The sequence below is a fragment of the Passer domesticus genome, chromosome Z (assembly GCF_036417665.1).
Source record: "Passer domesticus isolate bPasDom1 chromosome Z, bPasDom1.hap1, whole genome shotgun sequence".
Lineage (NCBI taxonomy): Eukaryota > Metazoa > Chordata > Aves > Passeriformes > Passeridae > Passer > Passer domesticus.
In genome coordinates this window covers 17,284,391-17,309,006 of record NC_087512.1, presented here as the reverse complement: position 1 = coordinate 17,309,006, position 24,616 = coordinate 17,284,391, and the positions used below count along the sequence as shown (strand labels likewise).

General features: G+C 36.3%; 1 long non-coding RNA gene across 1 annotated transcript; it reads right to left on the bottom strand.

Moving 5' to 3' along the window:
• Positions 1-1,171: 1,171 nt before the first annotated feature.
• On the bottom strand, positions 1,172-23,346 carry LOC135291078 (uncharacterized). The gene is made up of 3 exons (XR_010353944.1): positions 23,232-23,346; positions 14,097-16,104; positions 1,172-1,998 (listed from the first exon to the last, which is right to left on the bottom strand). It is a non-coding gene; the product is annotated as an uncharacterized LOC135291078 (long non-coding RNA).
• Positions 23,347-24,616: the final 1,270 nt, after the last annotated feature.

Here is a 24,616-nt window from a genome sequence, read left to right as displayed (position 1 = left end):
TATATATGAAGAACCTGAAAGATCTGAAAATCTCCTCCTATCAACAAGCATTTGTATAAAAATATTTAGGAATATGACATTTAGGTACATGCTCTTGAAATGAAAAAAAAATCCCAGTTATTATCTTTCAAGATGTAGTTAGAGTTTACCTTCTCTTTCTTCTTGTCTAATGGGCACATTTTAGCGTTAGATGTTTTGGCTATACAAAGATCTTCACAGAAACATTATTTCCAATAAAGATGCTGGGGGCAGCAGAAACAGGATTTTGTCAATTAGTTATTAATTCTCAGTGTGGTTATTTTCATTTCTGAAATCTGTCTTGAGACACTATCTCAGCTGGAGAGGCAGGATATTTTAATATCAGATCATGGCACTGGGACTGGAAGAAGGCACAATGCTATATGATTCTGAACTTGGGAAAAAATATGCTTGGAGAGTAATAGGATTGCAATGGCACTGATTAGAAAAATTTACCTTGTTTTTTAAAACTGTAAAAGTTAACGTAGGGTTTCACGACTGACTGACGAGGGTGAGTTTTGAGTAGAAAAAGTAACTTAGAAAAGTACTGATTACAGCGGTCACAGCCCAAGAAAAAATTTATTGAATACCAATCAATTTAATTAATACAAAATCTAATTATTAAGTAAGTGTGCTTTTTTGACACATCTGTGACAGAGATGTGCTCTGGTATGGTCTTTATGCCAGCTCAGGAACTGGAGTTCTTGGGAACAGTGATCGAAAGAATCTCAATTTAAGTGAATGGGGAAATAAATTTCTCAAATTACATTGTCCTTCAAACAAGGGTCTATGAGTGTGACTCTTACCCTCACTTTCACTTTAGGAGGCTGGGAGAGTGTCAGAAGGAACAGAAGACAGAAAAGCCTGGTGATCTGTTTAAATCAAGTTCCAGAGGATGAGATTTGACAGGAGACAGGAAGTCCTCCATGGATAAGTCTTTAGAACAGCTCCTTCATGTTTAAACTCCTGGCCCACCTAACTAATGCTGCTTCCTGTGGCCCACCAGGAGATGCATTTTTTCCCTCCCACGCCCAATGAAAGCACTAAACTTGTTGTGGATTTAAAAACTATTCTGACCTGAAATAAATATAATACTCTTCGAAATGCTTATTCAATAACAGAGAACCCAGGACAGAAAAAGCCATTTCAGGAGTCTATAATTTTTTTATTATTAATCTTACAAAGCCTTTGGTTCTTATCAAAAGAAGCAGATGATCACAGTTCCAACATAAAATTGTTCACTTTCCTACACATACATTGCTCCAACACCCAGTCCTTCAATGAAACCAACCACATCAGCTGGTTATGGTACCGACTAATGATACCATATGCAGAAAGCTGAGGGCTCTGCTTCTTCGCTCAGTGACCTGTGCAGTGGCTGGATCTCCCTGGCTGACAAAAAAAAAATTTCCCAACAAGCTTTGCTGTGTGCAGCTGTCATATATCATGTGAGCCTCTTCAGAGAAAGTCCTTCTGTATTGTGAATTAGGGTGTGTTCAGCTAGGAAGTAGAAGGTTATGGGATGAAAAAGATAGTAAATGCTCTTTAGTCTATCCAGTTGATGAAGTCAAAGGGCACGAAGCACCCGTGGAATGCTTACAGTTACAGAGTGATACAAAAGATGTCCCAGTCTTCCCCCTGCCACTCCTGACACTGGTGAAAGTTTCAGACATAAGAGGCCTTTCCTCAAAGCATGCAGGGCAGAATCAAACATATTGTTCATTTTTTTATCAGTTAGGCAGTGATGAAGTTATAACAAGAAATCCAAGGGCAATCCAAGAGGGACTTCAGGGGCTTGGTACAACTGGTTAAATGAGAGCAGTGTTCTACTTCCCGTCACAAGCAGTGATTATGGAGGAATCAGAGACCCAGCAAATCAATACTTGCCTCTGAGCCTGGTGTCACTGGCAGAATTTTGGGTTCTTTGATCGTGAGTCAGTTTACTTGACATCAAGACTGCTGGCAACAGACGTGGTACACCTGTTTTAAAGGGAGAAAATTATTTTTGAGCAAGGTTCATTGTTTTGAAGGAGTAAAGGGAACAAACCAGGCTCAGTAATGATAAGCCTGGAGGTATTTAAAAGATATGTACATGTTACACTGCAAGACACAATTTAGCAGCAGACTTGGCAGTGCTGGGTTATCTGTTAGACTTGATCTTGGAGCTCTTTTCCAAATAAATGATTCTATGATTCTATGATCCTTCTATATATCCACAATACAAACTGGAAATTAATATTGTTGTGTATGATTATTTCATGTTTGTGTCTGTGTGGATACATGTGCAAAGATTGCAAAAGTGTATAGTATATATTCACATATATATACAAAATGCCTTTCAAATATTCTGTCTTAATTTTTAAGACTATCTCCACACTAAACATAATCTTTTGTACTGCTTATATTCCTAGCAACTGAAGTGACTTGGCTAATTTTACACATATCATGTTTTTCAGTGGAAACTAAATATTTTAATATTTACAAGGCTCCATTTGGAAAAGCCATTTGTCAGTTTTGTCTCTGAAATAGTATTTTATTATTTAGACTGGATTTTCAAAGCCTGTTTTTAAGACCTAGGAAATGTGGGTTACTTTAATTTTGAGAATACTATGACTAGATAACTCTCTATGGGGTATAAAATAAAACAGGAGTAGAACAAAGCCATGGGTTCATACAACCAAAAGGAATGCAGCGAACAGAAAAATGTGTACAAAGAAATGAGCACAAAGTTAAAGTCACTATAAAAGACCTACAAAAACAAGGGCAGATGAAAGAGATTAAAAGGTGCTTTTTTTCCCCTTATTTTTTAAACCAAGGAATTACGTTTCTTGGTTTCCATGCTCAAGAAACATGAAGTAGTCTCATGATGTGCTGCTACTTTTTGCATAGCATTTTATTTTGACTTTTTTTAATAGATACAGTCTGTTGACCACTGATTTTTTTTTTCGTCTATACAGACAAAACACATTTTAATTGCATTTGATTTACATGAATGTAACAGAAGTCATATTTTGGCCCATACATGGGATAAAAGGTATTATGTACATATTTATCTTATATTTTGAAGGAAAGGAGGTATATACAGATAACTCTTCTGGGGACATTTATTCAACAATGTAAATTCAACATTGTTGCAGACAGCCTACATATGAGTGACCAAAATCTGCCTTAAGCAAAATTCTTTACTCTGGGATAAATTTGACATGTTTTTTATTACACTGTTTGAGTCAGGAGCCTGGGAATAGCAATGATCACCTTACAGGGCCCTGAAAATGGACAGATTAATGTGCCACCATTTCCACAGCGAAAGAATTTCAAAAGATGTAAAATTTAACTGAAATTGTACAAATACTTTCATTTAAAGTCCACAAGTCAGACACAGTTACTGTTTTTTTACTGGAATTGCAATGGATCTGTAAAAAGATGTCCACCAAGTCTCGGATTTTTTTTTTTAAATCAAAATATAGATTTGCATGCAACTAATTACCTGTGTACAAGCTGCTAGCTGACTGACTTCCTAGAAGTCCTTTGGAAGGGGTTGGCAAAGCAAAAGAAAATTTGTTGGTTTAACACTCTTACCCCACTACTGAATCACAGCCCTGACATTGTTTAACAATAAAAAAGTGTTTAAATTAACATTCACAACAGTCAATGGCTGCAGTTGGTATCAGAAGCTGCTTGTACTTCAATCAGCATACTTTTTTTACATCCTTAATTTAGATGAAATCTAAGAGTAAATTTTCTGAATATGAAGGAAAAAAACAGAAGAAAGCACTTTTTAGAATCCTAGGAGAATTGAAAAACTATCTGAAAGAATCCCATTCTCTTAGCAGATACCTTTGAGAAGTCATTAAATACAACCAACATAGGAAGAACTGCTAAAAGAAACACACTCTGTAGATTAATAGAAGAGAAAAATGGAGCTATCAACTTAGATTTTGTTTCCTGAAAAATCCTGGGAAAAATGAACTAGCTGTTAACAACTGGAGAATAATAAAGCCACAGTTATGGTATAGCAGTATATAAGAATTTTGTATTCACAGACTACCATCAAATGCTGAGGAAATCTTAGCCTGCTGGAGTGCAAGTTAACGTGCCCTGAAAATATTGACCAGTGGTTATGGTTGAAAGGATTTTCATGGAGGTATATCCTGTGCATGGCATATGTGCACTTTGAGCTGTCATCTCTCTCAAGGACAGAGAGGCCCTGCAGAGAGACACTGACAAATCAAAGAGATGGGTAATCATCCACTGCATGAGGTTTAACAAGAACAAGTGCCAGATTCTATACCTGGGATGGGGCAGCCCTGGATGTACAGACAGACTGGGGAATGAGATTCTGGACAGCAGTGCCATGGAAAGGGCCGTGGGCTTCTGGTCCATGGCAAGTTGAACATGAGCCAGCAGTGCCCTGGCAGCCAGGAAGGCCAAGCATGTCCTGGGGGGCATTGCCAACAGGGCAAAAGAGGGGACTCTCTGACTCTGCTCTGCACAGGGATGGCCTCACCTTGAGTGCTGGGGGCAGTTTTGGGTGCCAGAGGAGCAATTAGTGTCCAAAGGATGACAAAAAGGATGACTAAGGAAAAACTGTACGAGCAGCAGCTGAGAACACTTGAGTCTGTTCAGTCTGGAAAAGAGGAGACTGAGGGGAGGCTTCATTGAAGTCTCCAACTTCCTTGTGATAGGAAAAGGAGAGGCAGGTATGGACTTCTTCACTCTTGTGACTAAGGAAAGGACTCAAGGAAATGGCTTGAAGCTAAGTTCAGTGAGATTTAGGTGGGATATCATGAAAAGTTTATTCCCCCAGAGAGTGATTGGGCTGGTATTGGCTGTGGCCACAGCACCAAGCCTGACATGATTCAAGATGCATTTGTACAGCTCTCTCAGGCACATGGCGTGCCTGAGAGAAGTCTTGTGCAGAGCCAAGAGTTGGACTATGATGACATTCACGTGTTCCTTCTAACTGAGCTAATTATATAAGTCTGTGAACTAGGGAGCACATTTTTATAAGGAGGTAGAAACTCTGGTATATGCAAAATAAGTACAACTGAGATATTTTTGTCTGATGCATTTGTTTTTCTTCATTGAACTTAAAGGACAGGTGAGAGAGAATCTCGTGGATGACAAACTACATATACACATTCAGGATGCCTTTTCACAATACTCATCTTTTACAAGGAAAGAAAAGGTTTATTACAGAAGAGCACCAGCGCTTTTATTAATGAAATATATTTTCTGTAAGTCTCCATCATAAAATTAGGAATTTGGCAATAAGTAGAAAGAAAATAAATGGAAAAATATAAAGCTTATACATTCCTTTCCTTCCTACCTTACTTTTACCATTTTTCACACGTATTTTTAGTCTTAAAACTAACACTCTCCAGATTTACACTTGCAATTTTTCAGTACAAATGACAATATTTTACATGTGAAGGATGGGATGCCATCCATAGGGACCTGGACAACCTCAAGTAGTGGACCCATGAGAATCACATGAACTTAGTTAGCTCATCTTGTACAGTAACTGTGGTAACGTATAGGTGACAGAGAGGCATGGGAAGGCAGCATGTGGTTCTGTGGCAAACACTTATCATGTCTGCCTTAGAAGACCAAGAACCCCACTAATTTCTCAGAAGGAAATGCTGTTTTTCATCTATCAGGCAGGTGTCTAGGATATGGATCAAGGCAGGAAGAGCTGACCTTTCATCACCTCTGGAAACAAGTGGATCTATCACCAGGCACAGGTTACTCCAAGCAGATTCTTATATAATATGCTATGTCTTCTCTGTCCTCACTTTACTGGAATCTGAACCTTCTCCAAATATGGCAAATATACTTATTTTTACACTTATCTTAATTTAATAAGATATTTAACTGTACCTAAATGTTAGGTATTGCAGAACTTACAGGTATTTAAAGTCTTCATTAGATCTGGTTCTAAATCAAGACTCATTATCCATTGAATTTAAGCACAGGTTCTTGAGATAGATACCTATTTTTTGCAATGCTCTTGAAGGACTCAAGTATTGATTACTAGCCTGGAAAAGGATGTTTCCACCCAAAGCCTCCAAGGAAGTACGAATAAGATATCCAGTGTATGCACAACATCATAAAAACCCCATTAATTAATTGTGAAATGTTTAACCAATAGGGATAAACAGACCCTTCACAAGAAAAAAAAGACGTATTCTGCAGCCAGGAGGAAAAGTGATTTGTCCAAAAAGATGGCAATTTCTTGGAGAATATCCAGAAAACTGAAATATTACAGATGTACCTCAGGAAAATACTCAGCTTTTCAGTGTCCAGTATAACCCTGTAGAGATGAGCCCAGTGTGGATCTTAAAATTTCTTATTATCTAAATGTAATTAATACTTTAATAAAATTTTCTTATTTTGTCCAATACTGCAATAATCCTATATATTTGGAAATAATGTTAACAGTATATTTAAAAGTTCTGTTGCAAATTTTTTTCCATTTCTTATTGAAAATCCTTAGAGGGCTTAAGTATCATGGTAGGCAGTTTATGAAAAAATTGTTAGAGTAACAGTACTTAGAGAGAGAAATTGATATATTGAACCAAACAAATTTAGGAAAAAATAATTTATTTTAGGAAAAAATAAATCACTTTAAGTGAGACAGATGAGAGTTTAGCTATGGTTTAATGAGATCAGTGTTAAACAAAATCAACTAAATAAGCTGAAACCTTCTGCAGCAGTCATGTTCATTATGTTCTAAATTCAGAAGATTATTTTTATGGATTGTTTGATTTTTTAGTTTGGTTTTTTTTACTGCATTTATTATGGTGTCTTCTATATATTCCTTGACAAAAACACAGGCAGAATCTGTACCACCAACAAAATTATCAAAGGAATGCCTAATCCAGTTTTGAGGTAAAACCGTATTTATGGCAAACATGCAGGATGACACTCTGGCCAAAATTCACTCCAGTCAAAGACCACCAAAGCAATTATGAATTGTTTCACAAATACTTTCATGAGGCCCATAATTTTCCAAAAGGACAGCTACAATCTTAAACCACAACCTTTCTTCCTTTTGAAAAAGTGCTGTTTTCCCTACTGTGCCAAAAGCTGGTGCCCCTTTAGAACGGCGCAGTGCCGTTGTGTGTTATGGCAAGTACCATGAGCAATACTCTACCATGAAAGATTAACTCCTGACTAATGATAATCACTGTAAACTGTAATCAATAGCTGGGTGCTATTTGACTGGGTGGCTGGTGGTCCCACCTACCCAACAGCCCCTGAATAAGTTTTATCTCATCTTGCCTTTCAAACCTTGCATGGAGTTAGACAGAGAGCTGGAAGAAGCTTCAGAAAGTTATGAAAAGGGAAATGATGAATAGTCGGCTATTAAATGATATTGCAACAAATAAAGCATAAATACAGGCCTTTGACAGGGAAGACCTGTTTGAAGCTGTATTGGGGAACTAAAAAATTAACTGTTTGACACATAAAGATAACAAGAGGCTTCATCCAGATTCTCATTCTTCGTCCTGTTGCAACTGCACTGAAATATCCACCTGAAATCTTGAAAGGTGTTGCAGGAAGCTTTGAGTATCATTTATCAGTATTTTCACCTGCATGTAATTGATTCAATTTTAAAAATTCTCTCCTTTTCTTACACTGAGAATTATGAAACTAAACTGCCTTTTGTTTTTTCTGCCAACTGGAAAACGGGACAATAGTGCAAAACTTCTAATTATAACATCTATTTTTGGGAATTAATTTTATACATTCTTATGCATGTTGACTATTTAGACAAAACAGTCCAAAGTGAAAAAACCCCATAATTATTACATATAAATTTATTTATTTATGCCTTATTTAACTGCAACAATTCACATTATTTGCATCCTTGAGTCAAAGTCTTGGGGGAGATGTCACCTATTTATGGGGACCAATACATTTATACCTCAGGGTAGAGCTTTATACTATGCATTCTTCAGGTTATGGGTCTCCACGGACTGCGTGATAATTACACAACCAACATAATGTGAACTGGCAGCATAATTTTTAGTAACTATAAAGTAATATTTCCAACAGTTAAATCCAACATATTTAGCATGTAAAATGAATTGGTCTAATATTTTTATCAAAGTGAAAATCAAAGATTTTCCTGAGAATTTCTCATTGTGATTTATACGCTGGGGGTCAAATCAATGTTTTCTTTTATTTGGGTTTCTTTGTACTGAGAAACCTAATTACCTAATTCCAACATATTTTTTCCCACAAAAATAACAATTATATTTATTACTGGCCTCTCATTTTTAACCAATCCTGTTTACATTTATTGGGGGAACTTTCCATAATCCTGTAGAATCATGGAATCAAAGGATGGTTTGGGCTGGAAAGGACCTTAAAGATCAACTAATTCCAATGTCCTGCTGTAGGTAATACCATCCAGTAGATTAGGTTGATTAGGGCCCAATACAGACTGGCCCTGAGCACTTCCAGGTGTGGGGCATTCACATTTTCTTGGGGCAACTGTTCCAGTCCCTCTGAGTAAAAAATTTCTTTGTAACATCTCATCTAAATTACTTCTCATTTAGTTTAAAACCAAATCTCCTTGTGATGTAACTGCTTGCTTCTGTAAAAATCCCCTTTTAAGTACTGTAAGGCTGCAGTGACATCTCTCCAAAGCCATTTCATCCCCAGACAGAGCCATTTTCTCAGTCTGTCTGCACAGGAGAGATGTTCCATCCCTCTGGTCATTTTTGTGGCTTCACCTGGACCCTCTCCAACAGGTGTTGAGACTGCCAGTGAAGACTGAGGTGAAGGACTTTTTCAGTACCTCAGCCTTCCCCGTGTCCACTGTCACCTGTACACCTTCCTTCTCATTTATCAGGATTGAGGTGTGGGGGAGGGTTTACACAACTTTTTTTTCAAATCTTTGTATTTATAGAATCACTTCTTGTTATTGTTCACACCTCTTGAAATGTCCCATTACATCTGTGCCTCAGTTTTCCTGATCCCATCCCTACATATCCTAACTGTATCTGTGTTTTCTTCCCAGGCCATATGTCCTTGCTTCCACTGACTGTGCATTTCCTTCCTGCTTCTCACCTTGAGGAGCAGGTTTTATTCAGCTGTTATGTTTTCAGCCCGTCCTTGCTTGATTTCCTACATACTGTGATGAGGAGATCTTGCCTTAAGTGACCTTAAATATTTGCCTCAAAACTTACCTATATTTATATATATTTTTTTAGTTTTTTGAATGATTAAATTATAAAACCTTACAACAATTTTTTTTTCGGGCCAAAATATGCTTATTCATAAGAATCTAAAAAGGTCAATAAAAAAGAGAAAGCCTACAGATTCTCATGAAAAACTCCTAGAGGAATTCTTGCTTTTCAGTTACGAGCCTATATGATATCATAACATATTTTAATGCTGAAGTGTAAAATTTAGAGTGTAAAATTTTAGATATTGAATTTCCCATTAGAACCTGATATCTCTTCAGACAATATTCATACTACAACACTATTATGCTGTCTATGGAATTGGATGCAGTAAAGAGGGAAATGTATCAAAATGCACTTGATTCTTTAGGTCACAATCCTGAGTGTTTTTTGAGGAGGTTCAGCTCATATAGATAATATCACTGGATTTGTCTCCTCAGTGTTTAAATCACCCTTAATATTGAGGGTCATGTAGGTCTCTCAGATCATCAGATAAAATTGTCAGCCCACTCAATAGACATCTCTGCAAACTTTTATGTGCTTCCTACTATGATGATGGTTACAAACATCACAGTATTAGTAGTAAACATGATATATGATCATTCATAATTTTCTTGCCTATCTGCATTCCTTGGTTTGCTTTATTTCCTTTTTATTGGAAGCATAATCTTTTTAGAGAATTGTACCTGTAAAACAATTTATAAATACATATGCTTTTAAAAGTGCAACTAATGACTCAGAGCAACAACAGAGTCTAGAAATTGCAATCCATCTTCTTAGATTTTTTTTAAATTTAGCATTGTAAGTGCCAAAAATTAGAAAAGCTAGAACTATGCTGCAAAAACCAGTTTAAATTATTTTGTTCTAAATGAATATAGACATGTAAAAAGGCTTATCTGTGCAGGTGGCTCTTGTACAGGAAGCAGAATTATACACAGTTTGTCAAAAGGTCACAAAGGAATAAATGCAATTCTTTTTGAACTTGACAATAATTTATTAGAGCTTTACTTAATTTAAGTAACAAAATGGCACACTAAAGCTTCAGAATTTTCTTTTGTATACATTCATTTCACCATCTTCACTTTATCTGAAAATAAACTGTCCATAGAGAAAAAGAAGGAAGTTGGTGTTGAAAGATAGTTAGTTAACCCTTTGGGTAAAAGCTTGAGATGAAGTCATAGGAACTTCTTTTCCTTGCTTCTTCTGAAATCCTTATCAGAAAATCTACATGTTCAATGGTTGTTTTGCTCTAGGCTGAAAGTGTTGTACTTTTATGTAGTAGCAGTATGTAAGGAAAATCCAATGGGAAGAAATTAAAACGCTGTTTTCTAATCCACAGGAATTATTTATAATTGACCTGCAAAGTATGTTTTTCATGCTAAAGTCACATCTGATTCCAATAAGTATTGTCGAGAAGAAACTGGCTTGTGTCTGAGAGCAAATTTCAGAAATTATTTTTTTGACTGTTTGCAATGGCTGCATGCCAGCCAACATTGACTGCTTCCACATTTACTTATATTGGCTGATTAACTCACATGTGTACAGGTTGAAACCTGAGCTATATCATGTTTAAGTTTGGACACAGGACACAAAGCATGCATCCAGGTTTTGAAGAACCTTCAATGTGAGGAACTGTAAAGTTGCAGACAATTATTCCTATTCATGAAAAGTTTAATTTCACAGATGTATGTTTGATCATACAAGCTACTGTAAGCATTATAAACAAGAAAGACTGCAGAGAGCACAGATTCTTGTACAGATTTATTTAGTCAGATGGAAAATTCAAGTTTAAAGATAATTTTTCTTTGTCTATGCCGCAAAACTATGTGCCAATATATTTTGAAAAATTGGCCACTAGCTGTCAGAAGAGAAGCCCGTGGCACACACCATCTGCAGTGCTGGGCACATTGCCCATGGCACTCTGATTCATGATGTGACATAGCAGTTTGATGTCTGCCAGATCAGAACAGATGTGACTACATGAGTGACTTTAGGAGAACTTTGTAACCATGCACTTTTCCTCTACATTGATTATTGTCATGCAGCACAGGCCATACCACAGCAACCCTATGGGTCTGTGCTAATAACATTTCCCTCTGACCAACTACTTTTGTTCTGTTTTCTATCTTTCAGTTAAATCTTAATCTATACAATCCCATGACAATGTAATTACTTCTAAGAATCTTCAATAAGGAACCATGTCAAAAGTTGCTTAGATATTAAAAGGGAATAATTTTTACCTATGAAAATGGCCCATGTTCATTTCACACCTCAATCATGTACTGGCCTCATAGACTCTTTGGCAGAAGTCTTACTTCTGGACAGTTACTTCTGACATATGACATTAAAATTTTATTTTTAACTCATCAGAATTAATGCTCCTCCCTTTTTCCTGTTTTAACACATTTTTACTTTTTAAAGATTTGTGTATTTTTAAATTTGAAACACCTCCTTTTCTCTGCTTTAAGCAAATCATCATTCATATTTATTTAAATACTTTCTGGTAGATAATAGAATCTTCTTTGAAAATTAATTTGAGTATCCAACACAGTGTATTTAATTTCTTTTAAAATGTAATCTGGAAGTATTTCAGACCTTCTCATGATTTTTTTCATTACTTTTGGATGAATTTTCTAGTTGCTTACAGAAGTGATAGAAATTAAGTGAAATAGTTTCATCTGTGTAGTGCTTGGCTTTCTGAGTAGTCTTTACATACTTCAACCTCTGCATATATACACCAACTATACTTGTTAATACATGGTAGAGGATTTGCCCTGATGAGGACTTGAGTCATTCTGTGTTCAAGCCAGAGCTTTTTTTGCCAGTCTTGCTTGAGGAGAGGTTCACTCCCTAACCTGTGAAGCCATGGTTTCATTCATCTTTGGTGCATTCTCTGACTGTGATTGTGGAGGGCAGGTTGGCAACAACCTCTGTGCACAGTTTCTTCTTCCAGAATCTGATAAAAATATGATGATGCTCCATGGAAATTTTTCCTTACTATCTGCTTGCAGTAGGAGAGTAGATACCATAAAGGAGTGAACTTATTTATTATGAGTTATTTCCAATATCTTTATGCCACTTACAGAGTCCAGGCACATAATAACAGAGGCACAGAGCGAACTGGTGTGATAGCATGGAACACATGGTTTTGAGGTAAACATTGACTACACGGATGGCAAGAAAAACTGGTAAGTATGCAGAACCCAGATAATAAGCCCTGGCACACCCTCTGAGGTGCTTTACCAATCACTCAGAAGGACTGCTGTAGCTGGACAGAGTAGAAAGCCAGGAAATTAAAACCTGAGGTCACCTTTGGGCTTTTGGGAGTAATTGCTCAGCACAGTGCATGACTAAAACACAGATAAATGACATTTAAGAGCATTTTTACTGAGCTCAGCAGCTATAATTGAAAAAATATGTTAAAACATTTTTAAAACCCAACCTTGCATCCCATTCATTGTGAAAATTGTAATTATGAAGAAGTCTGAATATGGCCCTGACAGTAGTTCTGAAAATCTGTCATTTGAAGAGTTTCTGGATATTGAATCATAAGACAAATCCTGCTGTTCTATTAGGTGCATGAATAATCTAGAAATCTGTATTAGCTGGAGGTTTTGAACACTTGAAAAATCAGTGCCTTTAGCTTTTAAAATGCAAATTTAGGGAAGGAAAAGTGTAGCCTTTAAAATAGACATATGAACAATGTTCTTTTTTTTGAGACACTGCAGAAATGCAAAACCTACCCATAAATCCATTCTGAAGATTCAGGTCAGCATCAGTGTGAAGTCTGAGATGTTTTACCCTCAGGCAATAGAAAAAAAAGTTCAGACTGGGTTTTGCCTAAAATCCTTTAAATTTCACAGAGGGGCATGGCACGACTTATTTTCAGTAGGTATAGAAAACTCATGGCACAAATGTTTCACCTTATAGAAGCAAGACATGGGTGGCTCTGACTTTACATGTAATGTACAGCTACAGAGCTGAGAATCCCCTTTGGGTAAGTGTTGGTGGGTGAGGAAGCCCCCCAGAATCATCACACAAGCACAGTTCATCTGAACTCTTCTACTGAAACATTAGCTTCTCCCTTTCCTAGCACCATATCTCCTCTTTGTTTTCCTTTGTAACACTCTGTTTTGTTTTGTTAATCTGGGCTTTTCTTTTATTGTGGTGCTAGAATCTATGGCAGAGCACACGTTTAATTTACTCTTGCACTCTGCTGTGCTCAGCAACTTGTCACAAAGGGTGTGGAAACCAGCAGCTTTCATAGTATGTATCTGAAAAACAGACCAAAAGCAGTGAAACCACAGCAGTGTGAGCACTTAGATAATAATAGCATTAGAAACATCCACCCAGGTTGTTTTTAGTCCGTGATTTCCTTAAAGCTTCCAATATGTTCCTAATTTTCTTTTAGCATTTATGATGCTTATATTCTGTGTGGGGAAAAAAAAGCAAATGCGCAAAACCAAGAAAACCTTTACTCAAACTACTGTCTTGAAGTTTCTGCAGCAAAAACTGCAAGTGCCACTGCCCATCTTCTTCTTCAAACCTGCCCCAGGGCTGCTCCTCCAATTTGTGCTCACGCAGCTGCACTGTGACCTTGTTCACTTCCCTAAGCTGACAGTCATAGAGTTGGTTTTAGCTAAATTATATTTAACCTGGCTCAGCCCCAGTTCAGCTCATTGCTTTAGCTCATTACATGGAAATGAACATCCACGGATGGAGGAAGCCATACTGCTCGATCCTCTGTTTTCAATGAGAGCAGTCATCATAAAACCCCAGCCTTGGCATCAGATTTGTGTCAAAGAGTAATTTGAAGTGACATTGGTGTACTAGACTGCTAATCAACCTAAAGCACTAATCAATTAATGTGAAGGAACATACCTGAGTATAATGTATTAGTAATAGGCCTTTTCTCTGCATCACAATAAGCCTGTAAGGCAGAAGGCATAAAAGTAAGATTCTTTCCACCTCGCAACCTTCACAATATCAAATCAGGAGAGATGCTGCTCTGACAGAGGATCCAAGAGGCATACTGAAATGAAAATGACTGCAGATAAGAAAAATTGCTCCCAAACATCCAAATGAATGTTTTATTAGTTAAGCTTTGTATTTTTTCATGCTAAAAATTTAAAGCAAAATTGCAATCTCTCTTAGATACTTTATTAAGTTGCTATTCAAATATTCTTGTAATAAACTAGTTCCAAGAATGACCCAAATAGTTTAATCAAAAATATATCATTAAAAGTACATCATTAAGCTGTAGCAGTAAGATCCATTTGTTCTATTTGCTCTGCAAATAATACTGGAGTACTCATGTTTTCCTGTGCTGGACGTGTGGCTGACTGAGTTTAGCGTCAGTGTGAACAGAAGGGGGTGGTGTTAACCTAGCTTGTGCAAGACTGTACTTCCTAAGAATGGAACAAAAAATTACCCCTAACTTCATTAGATCCACTGAAAGGATAAGATACCTAGGAAAAGAAACAAACTGACATTGTTTACATTAAGTAGACTTCTAAGTTTTTATTGCCATTTGATATGGATTTCCACCCTTTCTATTCAGCATTGTGGGGCTAGCTGACTTACAAAAGACACCTGAAGTTCATACAGATATTTAGATTACAGTTCTGCAGCCTTTCTTCACAACGCTCTGTTCCTGTGCTATTTTATTCTTGAAAATCAATACATATATATATAAAATATATATAGCCAGATAATGTAGTCATAAGAAATGCATAATTTGAGATTCAGAAGGCTCTCTTTGTATGTACAGCTTGTTGGAGTCTGGTGGGAAATGAGAGAAGATGAAGCAATATCTCACGGCTGTGGAAAGAGAATCACAGGTCTGTATGCTGTGGTCATGGGAATGTCAAGTAACAACTCTGCTCCAAGGAAAACCTCACAGAGGAAAATTGTTCCGATGAGGGATGAGCTGTGCCACTCCTGAGACCAGGAAACTTACTGCAAGCTTCTGTACAGGAGGGCAAAACTATAAAGATTTTTGTCTTTTGTTTGCTTGTGTGTGTTTGTGTCTGTGTATAAGAGAGTGAAAAGCCTCCTCCTGATTCTTTGGCAAATTAAAACTGGTCTTTGGGACTGGGTATGCAATCAAAATGACACACTCATTGACATAACAGTGCTTAAATAAGCAAAATGTATTACATAACTATACTCACAGCTAGGTTTTATTAAAAGGGACAAGTGTATTGGATAAACACACTCTGGCATAAAAAATTGCTGAAATATTTTTGTCAGTTGAGGAGAATACATTTAAGAACGATATGGCAAACAAAAAAATCCACTGTTATTCTGACAGCTCTTTAGAATCTAGTTAGAATTCTTAATCTAAAGATTACTTTTGTGAGCTTATTTAAAACATATGTTTTTCACTTAGGTATGTTGAAGCAGTGTATGAACAGATTTTTTTTCAAAAACTTTCTCTGAAGAAGAAAAGGAACTTTTCATAGCCATAATTTTTCAAACAGCTTTACTTATATTTTTCTCATGCACTGCTGACAAAAATGTCAAGCTTTTAAAAGGTTGTATTCCTTTCCCAAGGTGAAGCTAAGTGTTCCTAACATCATGCAAAGTAGTCTGAGGAGAAGAGAGAGTTTTGAAAACATGCATTTATGACTCTTTGAAGCTGTGATAACCACTTGGAGCCTTGGCAGTGCATCGTCAATGACCTTTTCTCATGAGCACTCCTAATTGCAGAGATATTAATTAATTAAATTTTACTAAAATGTTTTGAAGATGTAAGACTTCAGATACTGTAAGTATGACATAAAATCTAATGAACTGTCTACTTATCTGCAGAAGAGTCTGCTTGGGGGAATATTTATGCGCAGTAAAATATTGCAGACTGTAGAATTCAGAGAAGCAGACTGAAAGCCTGGTGTAGGAAGAAAAAGACACAATCTGTAACATATTTATCTACGGTCATCCTCTTCTATGCAAACATGGCTTTCAGTAAGACCAATACATATACTGAATTTTTATTTTCCCAGTCTAAGACAGTGCTACATGCTGCCTGGAGTAAAGTCCACAGTGTCAGAAAAAATTGTTCTTAAAGTACTTGGTTTGCAAGTGCACCTGGTCTCATGTTGCTCATCATAAAATGTTAGGTTTGCTTGATGTTGCAGGTTAACATGCCAAACTGTTACTGAAATCACAGTATTGGATCAGATAAATATTTCAATTTTTCTTATTCCCAATTTAACAGTGAAATTAAGCAAGTGCTTAATTTTAAGCACATGTGTAAATCTTGTTGAAATCAGTAGGATTTAGGCACATATTTAAGTGCTTTTCTGAACCAGGGCCAGTAAAGAAATATGACTAATCTCATTAATAAAGGAAACAGGAGTTAATCCAAGTTACTTAATTACAAACAGTCTGTTTATGGGGAAAGAACAGTACTTTTTACATCTTCATTGTTTTACACTTTAAAACATAAATACAAGCCAGAAAGGGAAATTCAACTTTCTATTATATGATGATACTATGATTTGTGCAGTAACACCTTCATAACAGTTCTTTTGCATGTTTGTGCTACTGACAGTTCCCACTCCCCAGCAAGTATATCCTCGGGCTGGCAATCCATTTCAAAGTTAATCCTCACAGTTCTACAGCAATGATTCAAGCAACATTAGTTGAATGCTGGCTGAGGTTTTAGACCTCAGGGTTGGGTGTTTTCTTCCTCCTTGCATAACGTCTAAAAAAGAATTAAAACAATTTTCTTAGATTTGCTATTCAAAACTGTCCAGCTGCTCAGTTTGTGGTTTTTCCCTGTGGATTGCAAAAGGCATACATAATCTTGGTACATCCTACCTAAACTGCAGGTGAGTAGTTGTGATTTGGCAGTACAAAGCAGGTAATGTGCTTCTTGTTGAACGTGAGCATAATTCTCAAAATATGAATATTACATAGAAATCCACAAGAATAATTATTTCAGACTCTCATTCAGAGTTTTTTTTCCTGTGGAAGTGATCACCTATTAACATTGAAAGACTGTAAAAAAATACAGAGGAAATATCGTCAACTAATATATAGTTGGGGGGGTTCACTTTTTTGTTTGTTTGTTATTTGTTTTGTTTTGCTTTGTTTTTGTTTTTGCTGTTGCATTTCTTTGCTAGATTTTGCTATGAAAAACCTGGTCTATACATAATAAAAGAAAGTAAAAATTCCAATATCATAACTCCTTACACAGAAACACATGTGCCAATTATTAGGCTATTGTATGGGTGCAAAAATTACTTCCAATAAGACAAGGAAGAAGAAGAAAGCATAAAACAACAAGGACATTGCCACAATTCAAAACAAAGACAAGAAAAGTAAAATTTTGACTACAAGAAAATAATAACTTTAATGGAAAGACAGAAGTCACATATATCACAGATAGAAAACCAAGTTTCTTTTTGATCTCTTTTTTTGATTGAGTCTATAAATTTTGTCTGTCCTAAAGTTTACCAAATTGGCTTATAGAAGCTGAAGCTCAAAGCTACTTTGCTACTTTTCAAACACATATTTCTTCATCTTACATTGCAAGCCTAGTTAAGAATTGAAGACTGGTTTGATTAATCATTTTTAGCATGACCCACCACAGTTGTCTATATCCTGTCGGTATGAAAGAGATAATTAAGACAATAAACTACCACAGAGATACTTTTTCCATCTATGGGGTTAATTAGAAATCTAATTTTCTCTGGGATGCTAGCTGCCCATTTTACTTTTTGATCTTCCCAGGGTTGCTGTTATATGATGGGATGCTGGGATGTAATTGAACATACTTTCTGCAGCTTTTATGTTTACTAGCCCTTCTAAGAGGAGTTGTAGAGAATGAAGCATGAGGTTATTAAGCAGAGTAGCACAGTGAGTCTTTAGTAAACACCTGTTTCTCTGCTGTGGCTTACATTTGTGATTTTGCCTGAATTAATTGTAGTGCTTCTCATGGCACAAAAATTAACTGGCTGCTAACATTTCTGTGGCAAGCATCCAATTTCAAAAACCTATAAATTAGGTGCAAAATTTTCCCCCAACTGAAATGCTCAGATTCAGTTATTCAATGCTTTGCCTTGCTTAAAAAAATAAAGGCCCCAGGCTTTGAGTATCAGCTGATAAGTTAAATTTGATGTGTATTTAAATTGGGAAATAATTTACACTTCTTGTGCACTCTATGTATCTTTCCATAGCTCTCCACATAATTAAGTGGAAACAGGATAACTGAAAATCCATATGTGGAAATTAAATATGTGAAGAGCAACCGAGGAACCACTATATTGGGCAGGAAGGCTCCAATGACAGAAATCTGAAACTGATGATAACTAATTTGAATCAATTTTGAAACATGGTAATTTCTCTGACCATCTTAAATTTTAACACAGGGAATATTGCCATGAGTGTAAGTGTACAGCAAAAGAGAAAGGGGGTAACAAGAAAGGCTTCAGCAAATTCCTCTTGTCAATTCTTAGGTGTCTGCCTACCTTCTGATATGTCCTTTAAAGAAGGGAAGTTTTCTAGACAAGGAGATAGGCAGAATTTTTTACCTGCAGGTTTGGTGACAATGGGTACAAAAATTGCCTGGGTCAAAATATTTTTGCAGAGTGTGCTATTGTGCAGCACATTGCAGGGTTCATTGTGGCACAGAAAAACATATTAGGAAGTCTGTTGTGGTACAAACACAAGCCTCTGCTCTAGAAAATTTTTCAGTGTAAATTGCAAAGCCTGTGAAGCTTTTCTTAAATAAAGATTACTGGGTTAAACAAATGCTTTAACTCTCTGAGAGTGAGTGGTTTATGTTTCAGAGCCTTCTGATGAATATAAATTTTGAGTTACAGATAGACTAAATGATCACAATGGCTTGTTTAACTGGGAAATCTTTCAACCTTTTTCAATCTTTTTGCATTCATGTCCAGACAGTAAACAAACAGTGACTGCCAACAGACAGTGAATTCATAACCTTCTACAGTGACAGTTACCACCAAAGGAAGAGTTTTCTGGTAGCCATTTTTATCATAAGTGAAAATATATCTTGAGATGAGAAAACAATGGCAGATTGATTCAGCACCCTTCACTTTAAATTCATCTAATTCCCACAAAAGACTAAGTGTACCAGGAGTGTTGTGAGGATCCATAAAATCACGCTACGGGGTACCTCACAGTAGTGGATAATGTGGAAATTGTGAGATTGCTTCCGAAGATAAAATGTCAGTAAAAAAAAAAAAAAAAAAAAAAAATTAAAATCTGACATTTCTGATACTTCTGAACAATTTGTATATCAATAAAAAAATGTAAGTCCCATCAACTTACTAATCAGAATTTCAAGAAAGATGGGAAAGAAAAAGAAGGGTTACAATGCTATATAAAGATATCAGGAATGTAATGGTTTCTGTTAGTTGTTGAACTGATTCCTGAGATGTGGATTAGTTTAAATACTCCTGCAGAAGTTCAGGAATTTCAGAAGTTCAGAACTTAAAATAATGTGCTGTATTCTCAACTGGTGATGCAGAAGTCTGTGATAATTACTTAGCCTTCCTTTTTCTCTCAACATAAATGGCTACAGGTATTAAATGGGAGCTCATGGATTCTATTTTCAATTTATGTTTACATCTGTGAATGATTTCAGTTTTCCAGCATTTAAAGTCCAGATGGATGGTAGAGTATCACTGGGATTGGCCTTGATGAAAACAATAAGAGTGATTTTTCAGAAAAAGCCAATATGGGCTCTTGTTTCCTCTCAGTTTTCTTAACCTGATGCATGGCCCCCTGAGAGTCAAAAGCAGTGGCGTTGTCATACAGTCTGCAGATTTGAAAATTATGCTACTAGTTCAGTTTCATTCTCTCTTTAGACAAATACTGTATGAACAGCTGAAACTTTGGAAGGCCTTTTCCCCATGGCTGTGTTTGATGTCCTGGTGTCTAACCTAAGTTTTGACCTCAGGCTTCAGGCTCTGTCTCAGCAGAGATTAATTTGTGTCTTTTTCTTCTAACCAGCTATCCATTTTTATGTAAGCAGTATATCACTGCTTTTGTCATAATTAATTGGATTTGAAAAATATATTCCAATATCAATAATTTTGCATGTGCAGTTTCACTGCAGTCATGTGCTACAACTATCATTTAACACAATTGTTACAGCAAGCGAATAGCCCTGTTTCAAAAATCCTAAAGATAAGACACAAATTTAAGTCACAAATAATAGCAAAGGAAAGAAAGTATTAGTGAAATGACATATAATAAGAGAAGAAGGAGCAGATTAATACTACCTGTTTTTCTTTTAAACATTTTTTCTGTTATTCATTAGTGTTTGAGCAAAGGAGGAAAATGGCAAAGGACTCTGCAAGAGAATTTTTCATGTAGTGATTGCACTCTGTTCACAGAAAAAACCCAAGGCTAATGAAAACATATTTCTCCTTTTCCCATATTCAGAAGAATATGAGTGAAAATTCTCAGAACTCACATTAACTCCTCTTACACTTACGTGCTGAGTGTTTTCTGAAGAGACAGGATCTTCCAAAGGCATGTCAGAGACCTCAATCAATATGGGTAGATTAGATTTTAAAAGTCTTTATTTTGACCAGATTTTGGTTATATTCCAGGATTTTGACCAGATTTTGGCTATATTCTTATCCTCTGGAATTTCTTACAGTCCTGGAGATCAGCATTTGGGCAAAAAATTAGTCAATGACTCATTATTTCATAAATTCCAAACACACACGTGTCACACTGTTGTCTGTTCTGGGCATGCCCTGTTTTGTTATAAGCCTGAAGGGGAATAATTCACAATGCCACGTCACATTTCTTCCATCTGATCTAATGCAGAGATAGAACTAGTTTTCCTGTTCTTTTTAACACAAAGGCAGTATCCAGCTTCCTCCCATTTCCCACCAAAGAAGTCAGTGACTGTGTGGGACTTAAGAGATTCACCCAAATTAAGAGATTCACCCAACTGTTAATGAGCACATTTAAATCCTTAAACTTCCAAGGTAAGAGCATTTTCCCTCCATACGGTAAGGGATTAAATCCATCTACTCCCATGAAGTAGACACAGCATCCATTTAACCTGCAGACACTACAGGAATCAGGTATTTCTTTCAAATCTCTTTTCATGCCCTGGAAAACCCCAAACAGCAATTTTACCTTATAGTTGGCATCAATTTCCCAAGATAATGATGTCTTTTCACTACATTTTTTCTCTATTTGACTTCTTTATTTTCTTCTCTATAAGACTATTTTTGATCCAAGAAATTTTCTGAAATATGTTTACTTTTCAAAGTAAATATTGTTAATAAAAGTTTCCTTAGATCTAGAATTATTAATTTCTAATTATCATGGGTGCATGCATCTCTGCATTGCATGATTCTGTTACCAGAGAAATTTAATCCCATTATTTTAATCTTAGCCGGGAGATACAAAAAGCATCAAGTACCACAGATCCCAACACTTCCAGAATGGTAGAAGTACAGGTATCAAATATGAAACCTGTAATGAGCATGAAAAAATGACAAGAAATTTGACATGAAAAAATGACAAGAAACCCATACATGAGTTTTACAAGTAAAATGCACATGTGGATTCATACAAATACTTTTTTATTTAACCAATGGCAGCAAGAGGGAATTCTATTGCTGATTTTTTTTTCACAGACTTTTTTGAAAGCCAATGTACTTCTCAGTGTACAGGAGTTGAGGTCTATTCTCCTCGCACCCCAGTCTGAATGTTCAATATAACTGGGAATATGATAAAACTTATTTTCTGTGAACGTTCTTATAAGAGGAGTGCCCTCAACAAAGTCATAAATGATACTGTAAGTAGCAGCCATGCTGTTGCTCTCCAAACTCAGCCTGTGTTTCAGACCGAATCTCAAGAAAAACAGAGCCATGTAGCATTACATCAAAGCTGTTACCTTCCATGGTGTGTAGGACTTTTAGGGACATAATGACCATACAGACAGTCTTTGACCAAACATTATACAGCAATGGAAGTGGAGCAATGTTTGTTCTGATCTGGGAAGTATCCTTTGACAGACTGCAGACAGTTCAGATAGTAACTCAGAAACTATCAACACAAATGAAAGGAAATCATAGAAGGAGGAAGTAGGTAATATTTCATCTTCAAAAAATGATAAACATTCCCACGTGAAAAAGACATTTATTCAGTTAATGAATAATTAGGATATTCAAAACAATGATGTTTTGTTAGGCAGTTAAGACTGCTATCAGCAGTTGTGTTAAGCTGGCTTCCCATTTAGATCACCGTCATGAGGAGAGGACCAATAAATTATTTTCTGCCAACCCATGTAACACATCTGTTGGAAACATGAGAGGGGACAAAACACATCATGGCAAGAGTATTTCCTCTGTGAAGTCTAACTTTTTTACCTATTGGAACTTATTTAATTAAAACTTGTCATGAACGAAAGAAGACACAATGTGATTGTCGCTGAGAAAGTGTAAAAATTGGCATACTTTGAGCACCATTATTGATTTATTCCAAAAGTATTTGACACAGGCATTCATTTTAGGTTCAACACATATAACTACGTTTTTACTTTTCCAAGATAAATATCTATTTATGCTTATATTTGTATAGAAAAAAATATATGTATATGTTTTGATTTATATAAAAATATGCCTGGATATGGAAGAAAAATTCAAAATGGCATAATTGTACAGTATTTGTGGTATAAGGAAAAGTTAAATATAATTTTTCAGGGATTTTAAATGCCCAGAGTTTGAGCAATTTAAACATAAGAACATCATACTGCAGTGAAACCCAGACACTAGAGGACTTTCTTGTTTGTCCCACTTTAACCACAAATCAGGAATGGAAAGGTCTCCTAGAAATAGAGACATGTTCAACCGTTTCCAAGAACCATGTACTGTTTTCAGCCAGTGGTGGTAAGAACTGCAGGAAATGAAGAGGGGAGGGCAAAAGAGATCTGCACCCATACTGGAATTTTAGAAAGTGATGCAAATCACAGTAAGCAGTAAAAAGGGCTAGAGGTGAATGTGAAATATTTACCTGCAGCTCTGAAATGTGGCTGAACATCTGCTAGCAGCAATTCCATCAAAAGCAGGGAGGCACATGCTGAGTTATTTCACTGAACCAGGGAAGCAAAATTCTGCTGAAGAATATGCCTTAAGAAACATCATTTTCTCTTAATTATTTTTTTCAGTCAGAAAATAATTTTCTTGGACAGAGTATATGTATTGTAGGAAAAAATTCCATGTTAACAAGTCTTGGTTATTCTTTTTCATGTCCACAGCTCTTAAGACTAATATATATTGAAACAAGACTTTATTTTAAAGAGTTTTATTTATTGTCTTTAGATTAGTCTGAATGTGTCAGTAATATGAGCTATATTTCATTCAACTTGGTTGCTTTTCGTAACCAAGATATGCAGCTTAAAATGAGATTATCCTTTTTTTCTTTTTTTTTAGAGAAGTCCTGCAGTTAAGATATTAATCTGTTAAAACTGTTAATATTGCCCAAAACCACTGATGAGTCATGTAAATGGCATTTTACCTTATAGTAAGGTATATACCTTATATTTTACCTGTCAATGGCATTTTATTAAATCAAAATCATTACTAAGGTCATCTGAATAATCCTTTAAAGAGAGTAGTAGAATAAAGCTTTAAAGAAATAAGTTAGTTTGTAATAAAATGCCCATTACCAGCTTCCACCCATTGGGTAACCTGCTTCTACTCCCCCAACTCACTGATCTGCCAGGCTGAGATATCTCAGAGGTAGTGCTTCACATCAGAGCCCATGAAGCTGCTTAGCCAGTGCTGAAATACCATTTCTGAATCTGGGCTTCTGAAGAAGACATGCCCAGGAGCAGCAATCCACAGGGCTGAAGCACGGCCGTCGTTTGAGGAGGCAGCTGATGGCAGGGATGTGAGTAGTTCCTATGCCTGTAGGTTAACAGAGATACAGAAAAATTCCCAGGTCCCCAAGGATTTATCTGTTTAAAACGACAACTATTACCTTCTGCCATGACATGAGAATTTGTACAATGTAGCTTTGTATCCGCCTGAAGTTTGTGCATATTCCTTAAGCATGGTCTCTGCTGGAAGGTGAATAGTCCTTCTCTGGCAATTAGTTCCTTCATAGGTTTTCAGTTCACTGTTTTGTGGTTTTTGGCCATCCAATTTTCATTGATATAATTCATAGTCGTGTACTCGAAAAAGTGAAGCCTCTGTAACATGATGTGTGCCTGTCTTACTGTCCTCATTTTTCAAGCCTGAGCTGTGGCAGTGGGGGTTTTGAAGATGTTTAGACTCTCCTGTTGCAGTGGGTTTGAGTATGTTTGGTTTCTCCCTGCCTGTGGCAGTTTGAAGATGTTTGGTCTATGTCTGGGGTTGTTTGTCCCATGTCTAGCCATGGCAGTTAACTAGCCAGAC